The sequence below is a fragment of the Pezoporus occidentalis genome, unplaced genomic scaffold (genome assembly GCF_034315485.1).
Source record: "Pezoporus occidentalis ecotype Australia unplaced genomic scaffold, CSIRO_AGI_Poc_V1 ctg57, whole genome shotgun sequence".
NCBI classification, from domain to species: domain Eukaryota; kingdom Metazoa; phylum Chordata; class Aves; order Psittaciformes; family Psittacidae; genus Pezoporus; species Pezoporus occidentalis.
The window spans coordinates 765,547-783,130 of record NW_026915910.1 but is presented as its reverse complement, the minus strand read 5'-3'; positions in this window follow the sequence as shown (position 1 = coordinate 783,130).

The following is a 17,584-nucleotide window of genomic DNA, read 5'->3' as shown; positions in this document are numbered from 1 at the left end:
ATTGTTAATAAAGAGATGGAGAAGAAATAAATCATAGAAGAATGTAGTTTTTATTTAGTGTTGTTGGGTTTTATACACATTCAGTTCCCACCCTTCTTCCCCTCTCCCCCCCTCTGAGCCCCTGTTAGGATTTCTTTTGAAAGCATTCATTTTATAGCACAAAACAGCAACAACAAAAATCATTTTCTGAAATAGTTTCAATTTTGAAAATAAATGTTAACTCTGTGATGTGTATTGTTTTTTAGCTTTAGGTAAAAATATGAGTATGAAGTTTTAAAAATAAATGTAATAGAAACATTGTTTTATGTGTTCAGGATCCAAGAGGAATCAGGTTTAGGTGTTTCCCACAGTATGTATGTATGATATCTGGTAATTTTCTGAAATAATTGAAAATTTTAGTCATATCTGGGACTGAAACAGTCATTTTGTGAAATGCCTGAATATTTTGTAAAATGACTAGTATACTGCATGGTTACTACATATGCACATGCAGGTTTATGAGATAAAAAGGGGGATAGATGGTTTCAGTTCTATGATTACTCATTTTCTCCCCGGCTTGCCATTGGTGGCCAGGTATTGGTGGCCAGGACTAATTTTCAGTACTGTGCTTTACAAGGGTTTTCTTTGGCATTTAGAACATAAAGTTGTCACTGTGAGTCTTGGGATAAGTGACTGTGTCGGTTCGTGTCTCCTATGGTATAGGGACTGGGATACATGCATTTTTTTGCGTCTTGCTGTTTGTATAAGGTACAAACATGTACTTCACTTTTACTTTATTTATTTCAGACCTACCTCTGTCTCTTGCCTCTGCACCTATTTTAGCAGAATGTGCTATATAGGTTATTGGTGAGTAAAAGTAAAGATGTTATTATACAGAAACAAATGAAAAGACTGGGGGATTTGGACCTGGTCCAGTAAGAATTGTTTCAAAATACTCTGTTTCAAGGGGTGACATGTCCATAGGTAATCATAAGGGTAGAGAATTCGGGCATATTTCACTGTAAGCCTAATCCATCATAGGCCAGGGAGAGATGCTCATGTCCATGTTTTTATTTATTTTGAGTTTGTAGGTTAGGAAAATTAATATTTTGACGTATCTATCCATGTATCAAAGTTCTCAGATTTTTGTTTACTTCAGATGTTTTCTCATGGATCTTGGGATGTACGGGAAGTTCAGTTAATTTATCAATAATTATTTTCCAGACTGAAATTCTTTTACCTTAGTCTTGTTCTAGTACTGGGTATCTCTCTATGGCAAATTTTAGCCAGAAGATATAAGTTTGAGATACAGACTTAGTAAGTCTTTTGGTTGTATTGATTTTTGCATGAATTTGAAATGCAAGCTCAATGTCTTTCTAGTCCAAATAACAGAAGTCATTATTCTACTTAATGTGCTGCAGAAAGGAAGAAGGAACCACAGTTGGCAGCATCTAGAAAATGTAATGCATTCCAGGTAATCAATTCATGCTTCATTGGCTTTTTCCATCCAGTTAATGAATAAAGGTGCCTGTTTGCAAGCTTTTTTCTGAAGCCGATTAATTATCTCCACAAAATTTGCTTTATTCATGTAGTGATCATCTGAGGTTAAACAGATCCCTAAGCATCTGATGTACTTGTAGTCCATTAAGAGAAGAGTCCATTAAGAGAAGAGATCTAATATCCATCTATCCACTCACCCATCCACCCATTTCTAAAAATTTCTGGTATTATTATTGGCAGTATTTGGACTAAAAGTAATTAATTTTGTATTACGAGGTAAGATGAAACTGAGGAAAAACGAGAAAAAAAATAAAGATCACCAAAATAAGATAAGTTAGGAACTTCTAATCTCTATACATTTTTACATTGGTGTCTGACTCCTGATACAGCACTGAAACTACCTAAGACGGATCTACAAAGTCATGTAGGGTTGTAACTGATATTTATTTCAGTGGAAGTAGAAAAATCCAAACAATATTCTGGGTGGGAACTTTGGACCTTAAATTATTTTAAATTTGGACAATCCTTTCTGTGTTTGATATAAAAATGTTGTCCTTGTGGAAATTCTTGTTTTCCTCTGTTGGCTACGGTACTGCTGTGCTAACACAAACACTTAATGTTAAATTAGGCAAGATGCATCTGTGCTCCTTTTAGAGCCATCCAGTATACAGATATCCAGATTCCTCAAATATAACCTTTGTTGCCTCTTTAGGAGCCCTGCTAGACCACCCTAGGTTTTGGTTATAGACAATAGAAAGACTATAGGGCAGATCTCGCCTGTCAGATATTCACTTTTAAATTGCTGTGGGTTACAGTGGGATCCTGAGGGGAATGCCTCAGCTGAGTGTCAGAAGTTTGGAATCTGGCCTGAATTATGATTTGTATAATCAGCTAATGGCTAACATATCTGTCTAGAGAGGTGGTTAAATCCTACCTAAGCCAAACCAGTGAAAATATAATTAACTTTCCAGAAGAAGGTGGTCTTTACTATAACTTTATGAAATTTTTTTTTTATACCATATTTCTATACTAACTGGATGGCTTACGTATATATGATAGAAAGTATCTGAGAATGTGGGACTCGGCTTGAATATATATATATTTCTATCAAAACACACAGTCTGAACTGTGGTAATGATGAGTTTCTAGGCAGGTTAGGGAATGGATGTGGGTGTAAAATACACACTCTGCACCTTGTACAACAGTACAAAAAAAACAATGAAGTAATCATAATTTTAAATATTCTAAGTTTTGGAATATGTCTTCTAGATACTAATATGTTACTAGGAAGTGCTACTGGGTACTTACCTTTCCTGATAAAATCCAAAGATGACATTCAGGCCTCAAATTACCAATAATATTCTCAGTGAGCTAATATTTTGTACTATGGTATGTCCAGATGCTCAATATCACTCATCTTAATGGCCTTCAGTACTTTGATTGAGCTGCCATTGTACTAGACTCAGGAATACTCATTGTGTCTTTTTTAAGTAAGAGGAGTTTTTAATTTAAAGAAAAATATTTTCCATCAAATTTGAAATAAGGGTCTTTGATTTTTCTTCTGTTAGGATTTGATAAAGAAAAACCTGTAGACAAAGGTTGTGTACTATTAACTACAAGTGAAGGGCTAGTTGACCTCAGCTGAGACTTTGATGAGGGTGAGGCTAATAGGAAAAAAATTGATCTCTTCATAATTTGCCAAGTGAAGTGTGGTTAGCTAAAAAAATCTCATCATCAACCTTGTTCTTGGGAATAATAAAAATATCTGTTAAGTCAATTTTATTAAGCTCTTCCTAGGTGTAGCAGAAGTCTCAGTTGTCAGTCACTTATAAACCAATGTTGCTGTCATGTAGATGTCACACAAAGTCACTGCTGATGCTATTGTGGGGTTTCTAGCAAAGGAATAAGTAAATCCATTTTCTCAAAATAAAGAGATGTAATTTAGTAGAGGGCATTAAGGATTGCTCTTCAAGGGAAACCTATGAATTAATTTGGGAACTAGCATGTTCTTTGTCCTCTTTGGAAAGTACAATGGGATTTTACTTTCTTTTTTGGCCATAAAACATTTATCATAGGACTCATTAAAAAATTCTGTTAAATTATGTTTCTGTGAGTTGTTCCCCTCATGCACGTGGGAAAAGTTTGAAATGTCTTTTCAACTGAAGGTATTTTTCGTTTATATGTGTAATACTTTCTTGCCTGGGGAAACAAATGATGTCTCCATAGGGTGCCTAACTCAGCATGGAAGCATGATCTCTATGTAACCCTGGTATCTGGGTCATCACTGGAGTGTGCACCTTGGATGTCAAATGCAAAAGACAGAACCTATGCTGCTTGAGTGAAAGGTCTGGGCCTCCTGGAGGCAGCTATAGGAAAAATATTCTCTGTGGGTCAAATGGAAGCAAATAAACAATTCTTGGATGGAGCACAACATACAGAAGTAAGGCAGGACAGGATGGTTGGAGGCTGAGATCATGACTGGAACTTATGGTGATGTAGCCTGTCTCTATTGATTATTTTTTTACTAGCTAATTAAACACTGTCAAGCACAAACTGGAGCACTGCACTTGGTTATCCATGCTGTTAAATGTTCCCTATCCACCCACTTTTGGCCTGAACCATCTACTGCTTTTGATAACAATTATATGGTCACAGTTTTTAGAACAGGGGAAACAATATTCCCTTCATGGTATGGGCTATTTTGTCATGTTTTGGAAAGTAAGAGAATTTAATGTCAGAGGGTTGGCCAGACTATATTAGCTGGCCTCCAGGACCTGTTTTAGTTTAGTGTAGTAGTAACATATACAGCCGTTTCAACAAAAATATTGTCCATATCATTTGAGACTAGGACTTCACCTATCAGGTCTGAATTGTCATCCTAACTCAGCTGTTGTTTTTTGGCTTTGGCAAGATCACTTTGAATCTCTTTATTAGTTGACTTTCTCTATGAATTTTGATAACTGAAACGAACGTATTTCATAGGTATATGTGAAATATATATATGCACACACACATGCATTGAGGTATACATGATTAGGTATGATACTTGAAACACACTGTAACTGTACGTACACGCTAAGTGTAATTACTGTTTTCTCCAGTTACTTATTTCAGGCAATAGCTCTCTTTTGTGTTACACACAGATGTGCCCATGGAGCATGATCCGAACTCCATTCATGCTTATCTGTCTTGAACTCTTTTCACAAAATAATTCATTGCACAAGTTTAGTCTCTTAATTGTTATATTTGAAGGGGCCAAAATAATTTTTTTATTAATTGAAAATATTTAGCAAACGTTTCATATGAACATATGTGAACTTCTAGGTTTACTTCTGAACTGCTCAAGGCACAAGTAGCTTTAGATATTTGACTTGTTTAACTTGGAACATCTGGTCAGTTATGTCACATGGCTTTATTTCTTCTTTGTATTTGTGTGAATTAGCTAAAAAGCAATCGGAAGGTGTCATTTGTAGCACACGGAGATTTGCAGTAAATTGTGTTCTATATGTATTTTACAGTTATTCTTTTTGCATTGACCATGCCAATATTATTTTAAATAACATCTGGAAAGTAAATACAGTCATGTTCACTGCTCTAATGAGTGTGGCCAAGTCATAAAAATTCCTGCAGAAAAGATGGTATCACTTCTTGTTCTGTTCAGTGTCCTCCACTCTTCCCTAAGGGGAATGATAAAGTTGCTTAAACTCTCTCAAAGAGCAATAGAGGGGATCACACTTTTAAAACACAGCCTAGGGAAATACAACAGTACATAAATTCCTTTGGAAATTGCTTGTCAGGTTCATTTGGAATAGTAAAAGCCAGAATGTGCTTCCAGCTAATAACTATTTCTGAGTGGGAGGGTTGTGTGAGCTCTGAGGAAAAACAAAAGATTTGAGTACAAGTAGTGAACTTGTTTCTGGAATGCTTTGGAAGCCAGAAAATTTGTGATTTTTTTTACCCCCACTTACATTTTTAAAATCTGCTGCAGCACTGGTTGAACTCACAGGGGACTCTGCTGCTGAATTAGAAGTGTACTGGATCAGGCTCATAGTCTCCTCACAGTCAACAACATTAAAAAGGTTTGATTTTTCTATAAGAAAGGTGTGTGGTGTCTTATAACTACTTGTTTAAGTATTGTATCCATGCAAATCACACTAAGAAGTAATGTTATGTAATTATCAATATGCAAGATCTATTGACCTGGTATTAAAAGCAAAGCAAAATAAATACACTTGTGATTTGTAATAAATACAGTTAAATGATTCCTTAATGGGGAATGATCCTCTTTTGGTGCCAAGTGAATTCAGTAGACATCCACAGTGATTTCACTGAGCTTTGGTGGATGGGATTCATTAGTCTTAATGTAGATGCCTGCATCTGAGCTGTAGTTTACTCTAGTTGTAGAGCCGGAAGGGGTAGAGGGAGGAGAGCTTGTTTTAGGGTGTATTGAGTCTCAACCTAATGTAGATGTTTGAAAGGGATTTTATAAATTCTGTCTTAAAACTACCCATTTGTCTCCATTTGCTATAAATGGAGCCAGAGTGACCAGCTGAGATGGAGATGAATCCCTCTCTAGCTAAGTGAAAAAGTTAGTATTTGCTGTTCATAGAATAGTAGAATAGTTAGGGTTGGAAAGGACCTTAAAATCACCTAGTTCCAGTGCCCCTGCCATACACTAAACCATCTCGCCCAAGGCTCTGTCCAACCTGGCCTTGAACACTGCCAGGGATGGAGCATTCATAACTTCCTTGGGCAACCCATTCCAGTGCCTCATCACCCTTATAGTAAAGAACTTCTTCCTTATATCCAATCTAAACTTCCCCTGTTTAAGTTTTAACCCGTTGCCCCTTGTCCTATTGCTACAGTCCCTAATGAAGAGTCCCTCCCCAGCATCCTTATAGGCCCCCTTCAGACACTGGAAGGCTGCTATGAGGTCTGTTTATACCAAGTGCTGCTTGCTTGAGTTATGATATAATCCCACCAGCTTGAGACTCTTTTCCTCTCTCAGTGTTTGCACAAAGTGCCATTAGTGCCCCTGCAGTGTACATAAGGCAAACTAATGCAAATGGACAATTTTCTTCTGCCAAAAGCATGCCATTCTGTGGTAAATGATGCTTGCATCACAAAGAAGTATATGCTAAAGTTCAGCTGAGAACCCAGAGCAGTTTTTGAAAGAATAAAAATACTTCAAAAGTGAAAAAAGATTGTGATTTTCCATTTCAAAGTGACATTTCAGTTGGAAAAGTAGCAAACTTTGATCATTTGAATTTACTTCAAATCAAAGAGTAAAGCACCGACCCAAACCAAAGAGTATGTGTTATCTGAAATATAATTTTCTGATCTTTTTTAAGCATTATGTTTTTATGACATGACATTTTGTATTTCATGAGGCTTTTTTTCCTACTTTTTTACTCCTAAAACAAAGCAAAACAAAAACCAAAACTCCCAGATCTTCTATTTCCTCATGCACAGTAATATGTGTTAGACTCTAATAGGTTGCTTTTCTAAAGTTCATGTACTTGTAAAGCCTATGATGTGTTTTCTGTATCTCTGTCTTTCAACACTCGTGTAGTCTTTGCCTAGGGGCAGGTTTTCACCATTGTAAGAAGTGACTACAGCCACAAATGGCTTTTAACATTATTGTTCTTAGCAGGCTGGTGTAGAGCTGGGGCAAACCTACATAAGTTGCATTGTCTGAACTTGAACTTGTGTAGCATCTTGGGGTATAAAGTTTGAAGATTTGCAAAAACCTCCTTAGTTCAAGTGGGAACATTAAACAGCAGTATATCTACTGTTAACAATCATATACTGGTAACACTTTAGCTTAGTGACATTACAGTTTAGCCTTTTCCACTACTTATGGCAAGCCCCCCAGTCATGGTCCTGGCAGTCAGGGAAGGCTTCTTATTCTGGAGAGAGGATGAGATCTTGCCTGTTTGCTTTCTGTTCAGTTGTGCTCTGTGGTGCATGCACCGACTCTAATGTATTCATTTATTTAAAGTTCCTAGGGAAGTCCATACATCCTTGAAGACAAGGGCTGTTTTTTGTTGTGCTTGGTTGGTTCTTTTCCCCCCCTCTCACTCTCTTTTTCTCTTCATTCTTTTTCTCTCTTTTTCTTTCTAGAAATAGATCTGTTCTTTGGTGGCCTGAGAACAGCCACTGACTACATTCTTGTGCTGTTGAAAAATGACTGTCAGAAGTGTTTGCTGACATTTAATAAAGGCAAAGATGAGGGATTTCTTAAAAACAGTACTTCTGATGTATGTCAGGTTGCCTTGCTTGGTCAATTGTTGTCACCTCAGCTCTAGAGAATTTTACAAACACATTCCCTTAGGGAAATACCGTTTTCTTTTATTTGAATTAATTTGGGTGCGTGTAGTTTACCATCTTAGAATGGCTTGTCTCATGTTTTGAAATTACATCTCCAAACTTTCTGAATCTGTGAGCAGATGCTACTGGTGAGACTCCCCTGTGTGCCAATCATATTTTCTCCCCAGAATGATGTCTGCACACAGGCAGGTTGTGGGCACAGAGCCATGCATGAGGAGGTTGGATCCAGCATCAGAAGCGGGCAATTGGGTGATTCCAATTCAGCCAAAGGGGAAGAATCTCTTACTCAGTTATCATTATTGCTCTTAGACAAACCTCAGTGACCTCAGGGTGCTTGCTTCATGTCAGAAATTTGTAGTGGAAGTTTCGCTAAAAATACATAAAATGAAATCTCCTGTTTGCCTGAATTCCTACTTAAAAAGGGAATTTCATCTGCAAGTTCTCTTTGGCACTTCTGAACAGTTTTAGAAAGTTACTCCAATCACAGGTACATTTGAAGTAAATCAGAATTGTGTCCCTGGGGGAGTTACATCAAGTTGTACTGGTGGAAAGCTGATAAGGGTGCCTTGATTTAAGCATTTGGATATTTCCCTAATACTTCAAGCCATTTGGCAATAGTGTTTACTTGAATCCAGAGGGAATGAAAACTTGCCTGATACAGAAACATGATTTTTCATTTTAAATGCCTTTCTCTCTTCCACAGCTGTCTCAGAGATGAGTTGTAGATAGCTGCCCTCAAAGGATGCTTTTCCAACCACTTCATGTTCTTTATCTGTAGAAGTTGCAGTAGCTGTCTGCTTATTAAGCCAATGACAGTACGGGACTAATTAATTTCTCTTCTGTCATCCTCTACATTACACCTTTTATAATGTTCCTATTACCATGATCAGTATTTTGATCTCGGGGGACAGATGAATTTCTGATATTTATTACTGTTTACTCTGCATGGCTATTTCTTCAGAGAGCATAGAACTTCATTTCCAGTTTATTCAACTTCTCATACCTTCAAAGCTGTAAGCCATGTTCTATCAACCATAAATGCACATTATTCCTTGGTGTACATGCTCTGCATTTACAACACATTGGTAGAGAAAAGTCTTTTGAGACATTAATTTTGTAATTCAGTTTATTCTACTTGAATTATGAGCCAAGTAAGAAATCTACATTATTTATCTGCACTGGTGATTCCTTGCCAATTGTGTAGGTTATTCTTTGAGGGAGCTGTCTTCAATGCAGTTCCTATTAAAAGACATTGCAAAATTTTTCCATTTCCTCTTTGCAGGGTTTATGTTTTTTGAGAAGTCTTGTCAGCCTTTCAACTGTACAAATTCCAGAAGTGTCTTCAAAGTTGTCTAAGCAACTTTTTCATATGCAAGCAGTGTGTACCTTCTTGAGATGGATTGAAATCTCATTGGAGGTTAGACTTTTCTTGACCTGACCCTCCTGCAGAAGGGAAGAACACCAAATAGGTTGGTTTATCAGTGGATAGATACAGATAATAGCAAATTTTAATATAAAGACTTAGGATTTTGTGCAGTTTTTACATCAGTCTCCATGAAGAAGATTAAACATAATTAAATTTGTAAGCTAATTAATGTAGTAGCTAAGGGGAAGAACTTTTATGGGAATGGAAAAGGAAACTCAAGTTAGATGTTTCTAGATCAGTTGTTCCTGATGAAATCCTTTGCATAAGACCTAATGAAGTGACTGTACTTCTCTGACCTCTGAGAACTACTCAACAATGGATAAATGATAAGCCAGTCAGATGACCATCCATTAACAGAAAGATCCTGCTGCAATTTATAAAACTAGGAATCTGAGATTTAACCATATGATAAGAACCAGGTCAGAAAACCAAAGACAAGACTAATTTCCTCATATAATTAGGAAAAAAGATGTACCAGGAAAGTAGATGTTGTATAACTTAACTCTCATAAAATACCGGTCTTGTCTAATAGGGCACTCTTATTAATAAACTGGGTTTATAAGCCTGTCATAACCTGAGTGCAAAACTACTAGGGAAAAAATTATGAAGGGATTAAAGGTCCATTCTCAAAATGAAAGGAGTGCTTGCTGTAGGGATTCTTCTGGCTTGCAGTGTATAGAATAGTTTCATTACTCACCTTGGAAGGTGGAAGAGGGAATACAGCTGCAATATCTGTATACAATACTAAGCTAGAAGGGAACTGCAAGCTCTCAGGAGGAAAAAACTGAAAGACCAAAAACAAGATTAAAAAAGATTCACAGTTGCCTTGACAAGCTGAAGAAAAGATCTGGGGGAAAACAGGAGACAACTCAGTGAAGAGAGGTGCAGAGGAATAATTAATTGCATACGTATAAGAAAGAGAGAGCTCTTGGCAAAGCAGAAGTTACACAGACGCCACTGAATCACTAACTGAATGTGAGTGAAGAATCCCATGCTGTGAAAAGTAAACCACAGACTAGGGTATATGGCAGATGTGCTGTAAGTTTTGTTCCTTATGCTTTACTCAGCATTCCTAAGACCTTGTCCTGTTCCCAGTTTTGGGCAGTGCAGTGTAACAGATGGACCACTTGTAGGGAGTCCAGCAGAGAGTGCAGATAATCCACAGATGACCTTTAAGGTGAGACTGGAGGAATTTGTTTTGCTTAGCCTAAAGGTGAGAAGGCTGAGGAGGACACTATAGCAGTTCTATAAAGGATTTCCAGCATGAGGAAAGAAATAATCAGTTCCCTCTGTCTACAGACATGACAGGAAGTAACAGCTTAAAATGCAGCATGGGTTATTTAGGTAAGATATTAGGGAGAAGCATGTCACTGTAATAATAGAACAAGTCTCTGTGTGGAAAGATTTAGATATAACAGATCCTGACTTTGGGCAAATGTTGGATAAGGTAAAATTCTCAGCCAGAGATATGTTCCTTTCTGGTGAAAGCATTACTGCAGCAAATGAGGCTTAAAGTAACTTGCTGTCCCAGAAATCACACACTTGAAATGAGATACAAAATAAGATGTGAACTAAAAAAGTTGAAAAGCAGTGGACCAGTTGATGGCAAGGATCCTTTCATGGTTCTCTTTTTCTGACATTCGGGTATGTCTTTGAACGACTTATTTGGGGTTGTCTCAGAAAGTGCCACCTGAAAGACTATGCAGACGTACTTTCTTTTTTGGCTGCGCATTCTTTTTTGTTGAGATGAAGAAGGGCTGGACTAGAATATTCATTGCTTTCCTTACCTTTAGGCTGCATTAATTAGGCTCTTCTTTAATTTTGCTGACCAGATTCAAGCCCCAGTGTTTAGACTCCTATAGTTTTGATGTTTTTCCTTTCAGAGCATGACTATAACTATGTTGTCTCTAAGCCTCATAGATTTTAGAAATCATAGAGTGCCTCCTGCTCAAAACCCTGCCACTTTACACACAACTAAATCCTGACTGTTTGAGCCCAAGGATGAGAAGTGTAGTCCACAGAATTTTGTAAGAAAGGCAATTTAGGTTAGCTGCAATAAAACTTTAGAGAAAATGTTGACTAATATAATATTATTGTTGGGTTATAGCTATTATGATGATATAAAACTTTTGTGCTTAATATAAATTTTGGTAATTTTCTCAGATTTCTTTTAAAGAAAATTAATTTAATTGATCTTATAAATATATTGATATTTGTAGAGTTTTGTTGGAGGAGTACACAAACTGCAGCAAATACTTTAAGTTGCATATAGTGAAGAAACAATTAGCCACATTTTCCTGTTTGCTAAAACATTATTTTATGCTGGACAGCATAGGTGAGCATAATGACTGAAGTATGATTCTTTAATGAAATAAGAATGAATGTTAATAGAATAATTCTTTGAGAATCTTTTTGCAGATAGTACAGGGCAGAATGGTACATGCACGAGCAGAGTGTAATAAAACAGCTCTTGGATACTCATAAAAATCCACAGCTAGTTCTGATAACGAGCAAGAACCTGGCCTAAAAAGAGATCGTGCAACAGTGACTGGCTAGCAAGGCAAATATTTCCTTTAAGTTCATGATTTTTTTCTGCTTTCATGTCTTTCCATGCCCCCATCCCTCTCCTGTTCCCCAGATCTAGCCTAGGTTACTTAAAGTTCATATGAAAAAAATTGATCTTTTATTCATATAAATTAAACTGAGTAGCTTTTATATGCTTTAAATAAGTCACTAGTAATCTGTTTGTAGTCACTTATATTGGTTTAACGTGGGCATGCAACTGTTCAGCTTGTTCCTACATCTGTTTCAGCAATTTAGGGAGAACACCTTTTTGTACTGTATGTGGAAGTCATTTCCTATAAACAGAATGAGCCTTGAGCTTTCTATTAAGGGACATTCATTTGGAGAAGAAAGGAGAAAAGACATAATGACTGTTCACTTGTTTCATGGTGTATTGATGAAGAGTCTTATTTGAAGGTCGTAACTCAGAGAAGCATAAACACAGCTAGGACAACTCAGATTTTGCTCACTAGATTGCTCACTTTCTCCCAGATAAAATCAAATATTTTCTTCCGACAGCCACCAAGGGCAGCATCCATACAATTAAGAGTAGGTTTATCAGAAAATGTCACTGGTCCTAAGCTATGTTTTACCTTCCCAATGGGTTCTCCAAAACATGATGTTCCACATCCTTTCTGAAATCTGAAAGCTGTAACTTCACTATACACTTACTCGCTGCCTAGAAATTGAATTTTTGAGAATGTTCCCACCGTAGTGTAGACTTTCATTAAGCTGAAGAGACAAGTAAAGTTTAGGCTGAATGAACAAGTAAAATGGGCTTGTGCTAATATGGCAGTATGGAATTAGCTTTAATTGAAAAAGCTACTACACTCAGAACAGTTCATGCTATATTTCTGCATGGAAAAAGATTTTTCCATTTTCTCTTACTCAACTTTTATACAGCTATAAGCATGAAAAAAACCCTGTGCAACAAGAGGGTGATTATTAGCTCCAGTTTAAAGAACTTCCCTAATAAAAACTGTATATACAGTTGGTAAATTCTCAACATAAAAAGGACATGGAGCTCCTGGAACAGGTCCAGAAGAGGGCCATGAGGATGATAAAAGGCCGGAGCACCTCTCGTATGAAGACAGGCTGAGAAAGTTGGGGCTGTTCAGCCTGGAGAAGAGAAGGCTGCGTGGAGACCTCATAGCAGCCTTTAAGTATCTGAAGGGGGCCTATAAGGTCTGAAGGGGGCCTATAAGGTCTGAAGGGGGCTGGGGAGGGACTCTTCATTACGGACTGTAGTGATAGGACAAGGGGTAAGGCATTCAAACTTAAACGGGGGGAGTTCAGATTATATATAAGGAAGAAGCTCTTTACTGTGAGGTGGTGAGGCACTGGAACGGGTTGCCCAAGGAAGTTGTGAATGCTTCATCCCTGGCAGTGTTCAAGCCAGGTTGGACAGAGCCTTGGGCGAGATGGTTTAGTGTGAAGTGTCCCTGCCCATGGCAGGGGCACTGGAACTAGGTGATCTTAAGGTCCTTTCCAACCCTAACTATTCTATGATTCTATATTGTCTTTTGAATGCTGTGTGTGGTAGCACAATTTGTAGCCCAGAGAGTCCAGCTTCTGACTGCTTCCATGTGCTCTATCCCTGTTTGTGCAAACACACGGTATCAAATGCGAAACAGTGGAACTTATTTGTCCCAATATCCTGGGTATGCAAACTGAGTAAGGAGAGGTAGCTACTAAAAGTGCTGGCATCTCCTTATAGAGTAGGCCCAAAGTCTGTGTTAGGATACCTGAGCTTTGCTGTGCTGGTAAAAAATCTGGGATGTTTTAAAAGGAACTAAATTTATGATCAAATTGCAGTACCTTATGTAAGAATGAAAATACTTGCAGGCACAATTCTGAATAATACCCTCTGCTTACTTGAAGAACTCTATCTATTTTATGCTCAGCCCATTACCCATTTTTCTCATGCCAAGGATCTAATGCAGACTTCAATAGCTTGATGGCTTTCCCTTAACAGCCATTTCAAGACAGATGATTTTGAGCATATCTGGAATTTTAGCACACAAGCTAGCTGGATTTGTTACCATGTTCAGCAGTAAAATAGTTAACAATGCCTCCATTGAAATGGTGGTAGTTAGGTTTCAGACATAACATTCTTTTGGAAAGTAAGAGAAAAGCCATATCTTCAGAGCTGTAATTTCAGGTGTTTATCTTTGCAATGTCCCCCATTTCACTCTCTCATGTTTTCTCAGTCATGGCGATTACTGGCTTCGAAATAATACAAAAGTAAGCTGAAACTCTTGTATAGCAATGTCTAGCAAAGCATGGCTAATTTTGTGGATAGGGCTTTGCAGAGCACAACTCAGTCTGGGAGCAGATGTGCTTTTCTCATCCCAGCTCCGCTTATGTGGAGATTACTGTGCATCAGTGCTGACTTGCTCTTATTTTCCAGCATAACTGATTGTGCTAGTGCTTCTTTACCCATTTTAATTACACAAAGTCATATTAGCTTAAGTAATGGGAATAGGTCATGACTAAGCCAGTTTATTTTGATCAAAATGGGTTAAGGAATCACACGAACTGACCTGTGGAAACTGACTTTTGATCAGAGAGCAGCTATGGAAGAGAAGCAGAAGGTAACTGGTGAACAAACCTGTTTCCAGGGTGTGCATCTGCATAAACCTTTTGAAAAATTTCACACATGGTAATGAGAGAACATCCTATTTCCCTTTTCTGGGTGAGTAGCATGAAGAAGAAGCAAAGTGGCAGTAAAATGTAGCTCATGCTTGAAGCCTCAGGATAAAGAGCATCAGTCTTTCCAGTCACACACGTTGTGCGTGGGAACAGTGCTGAAGAGAAGTGAACCATTTCATTTTAATATTTGAATACTTCAGGACAAATAATGAGATTACTCAAATTGATAAAATTGGGATAGTGAAAAGCTTTAAGTGAAAAGCTTTAAATGAAAAGAGAAAAGTGCTAACAAATGAAATGAAAAAATATTATTAATATATCTAATGAGACTGTGCTCTAACTATGAACAAAATGGATGGTTACTCAAGCCAGAAAACACATACAGTATTAACACAGAGATTTTCTAGAGTCAGAATCCTAATAGCGCTTGTAAATTATGGTCAATAGTTCCCTGTAGTATAAATATGCAGGATAGTTTGGTTATTTGATCTATCTATTCATTTGGTAAGTGTGATGCAGTGAAATGTGATTAGAGAAAGGGTCCATATCGTAAATTCTTCAAACAAGGATGACAGACAAGTACTTTATTTAAAGCACTAGCTTTCTGACACTTGAGAAAGAGACCAATAGCACATGATCTACTTTACAGGCAGTTTTGGAAAATAAGACAAAGCAAAGTAATTCCAGACCAGAGTTTTTTAATGAGTAGCAAAGCTGCTGAAAAAATGGTATTTGTGAGAGAGACTGAAGTATTCAGATGACCAGATAGAATTTGTTGGCTGCTTCTAGTTGAAAAGAATGGAGAAATTGAACCTTCATTGTTTTAAACATCTCCTTGTGGAGGGACAAAAAACATTTTATCTACATATTTTTAAAGCGTACTATGACAAGAACTGTGGAATTCTGGTTATAAATATGAAGCTCAAGTTCATTGTATAACCCTGATTCAGCTCAGGTCTGTGTAAACCCAGAGCACTTTAGACATGAGTTCCCTGGGTGTCCCAGGAACTTCTCATCCAGCTGTATGGACAAGATAGTAATACTATGATCTGAATCAGTGGAAAGACTTTAGACAAGGTGAACTTAACCCCTAGCCCGCTTCACCACAAAGCTTTGATTAACTGGCACAGAAACTGTCATGGTGGGAATTTCAGCCCGTCTTGAAGCTTTTCCCCAGCAGCTCCAACTGTGCCTAGACCAATCCCTATGCTCAAAGGTGTTGATTAACATCGAGGGTGGAGAATCTGGTCATCCCTGAGGCTTCCCAAAGTGATTCTCCCGTAGAATTTGTAAACTTGGACATAGATAAGACATTTTAAATGTCCTTTAGTGGGTGCAGAAATGATCAGCTAGGACAGTATTTTGTATATGGTTAAGATAGGATATCTGTTCTATGTAGTTTCTATGTAGTAGGACCATAGGTCAGGTGGGTGTAAGAACTGAGTATAAAACAGAGGTTTGGAGAGTCACTCTGAACAGTTGAAGGTGCCATTACAAGGAACCTTGAAAGTCTCTCATCAGCATCCAGGCAATGACCACTATTCTGTTTAGGATGTTTGCTTCCCCAATGAATATGTAACAATCCCAGTGGTTTAAGATTCTTTTTAAGATTGTGACTGTGAGTATTTGATAGTTGGTCATTTACAAAGCAACTAAATAAATAGGGAAAAAATAGGTTAAAAGAGTTAAATAGCTGTAGACAAGGTTTTTAGTGATAGATAAATGCATTTTCTTTCATTAGTGTCAACCCCTTTCCAACAAACAACTGCAGAACCTGAAACAAAACAAAATCCCAACTGAACAGGATCTCAGGATCTTTTTTTTTTTTTAATTAGGTTGTAGTTTCTCACCTCCTGTTCTTGTTGCTGCAGTTTGTGCTGGCAAATTATAAATTCCCCTTTCTTCCTCCCATGCTTTCAGGTCTGTCCATTAAGTATCTGAGTTTAAAACAGAAGAAATTCTATATGCATAGCTGGATGCATTACCATAGGTTTTGTGCTTTTATGTCCAGTGTCATTCTGTTCACTATGAGTAAGTAAGTAGCTACATGCACACTGCTATTTTTAAAAGGTCAAGGGATAAGGTCAAGGCCTTCTTCCAGGGAGCGATCTATTCAGAAGCTGGGTTTTCATAAACATCACTCTCTTCTAGCCCTTGTGCCTCACCATAATGCATCCTAACCATGGTAATTGTAGCACTTGAGAAAATATCCTACAGATGTGACCCATTCCACTGTGAGTTTGTTCTACTCATCTAGCATACTATATTTATTAAAGTTGTATAATATAATATAACCAGCTGTTGATTTTATTATATTTAGCTATATTGAGCACTGGTGAGGCAGAATCCATTCTGTGGGGTGCAGCAGAGGAAATGTGAGAAGGAAGCAGCTGAGTTTTCATAGCTACCTGTGAAAATATTCAACCTAACTTCTCTGTGTTCCAACACTTTGACTTCCCAATGTTAATAATGCTAGGCAAGGTGACTGCTTGGGCTGTGCTGACTGTTGGTTTGTACTGACAACAGAGACAAATCTGTCTTCTCCTGCAGGACTTCTTTTACTAGCCTTTGTTGCCAGGGTCATCTATTTCAGGAGACAGGGAACTGACAGTAGGATACTGGGCAAATGGGGGCTTTAGTCTGACCTAGTTGTGTTAGTCTTAGGGGTTCAGGAATTATTAGGAGAAAAAGCACCTTATCAAATACAGCAAACCTTTCAGTCCCACAGAATCAGCCAACAGATACAAGCCATATAGCCTTTTCAGCCCAAGGAAAAGTCCTCTGGTACTTTTATGAATAAGATTCGGGGGTTTGACACAGCTTAAATTGCTTAAAAACCATGTAAGCACAGGAGAGGAAGACATCATTAAAATAGCAAATATGAAGAGAAAGAAGCCTCTTCAACCTTCAAAATAAGCCTTCCAACTAACATGGTCCTCAGGCAGCAAAAGGACCACAACTTTTCATCCATATTTCACTCTGCTCTTGCCTTAATATAATGTAGCTCACGGTCAAAGTCAGCTCACCTTCTAAGTATTTCTTTTGTCCCTTGCTTGTTTTTAATTTGTTTCTTACTCAGAAAGCTGCTGAGAATAAGTTGAGCAAACAACTTGTGGTTTTACATTGAGTAATTAA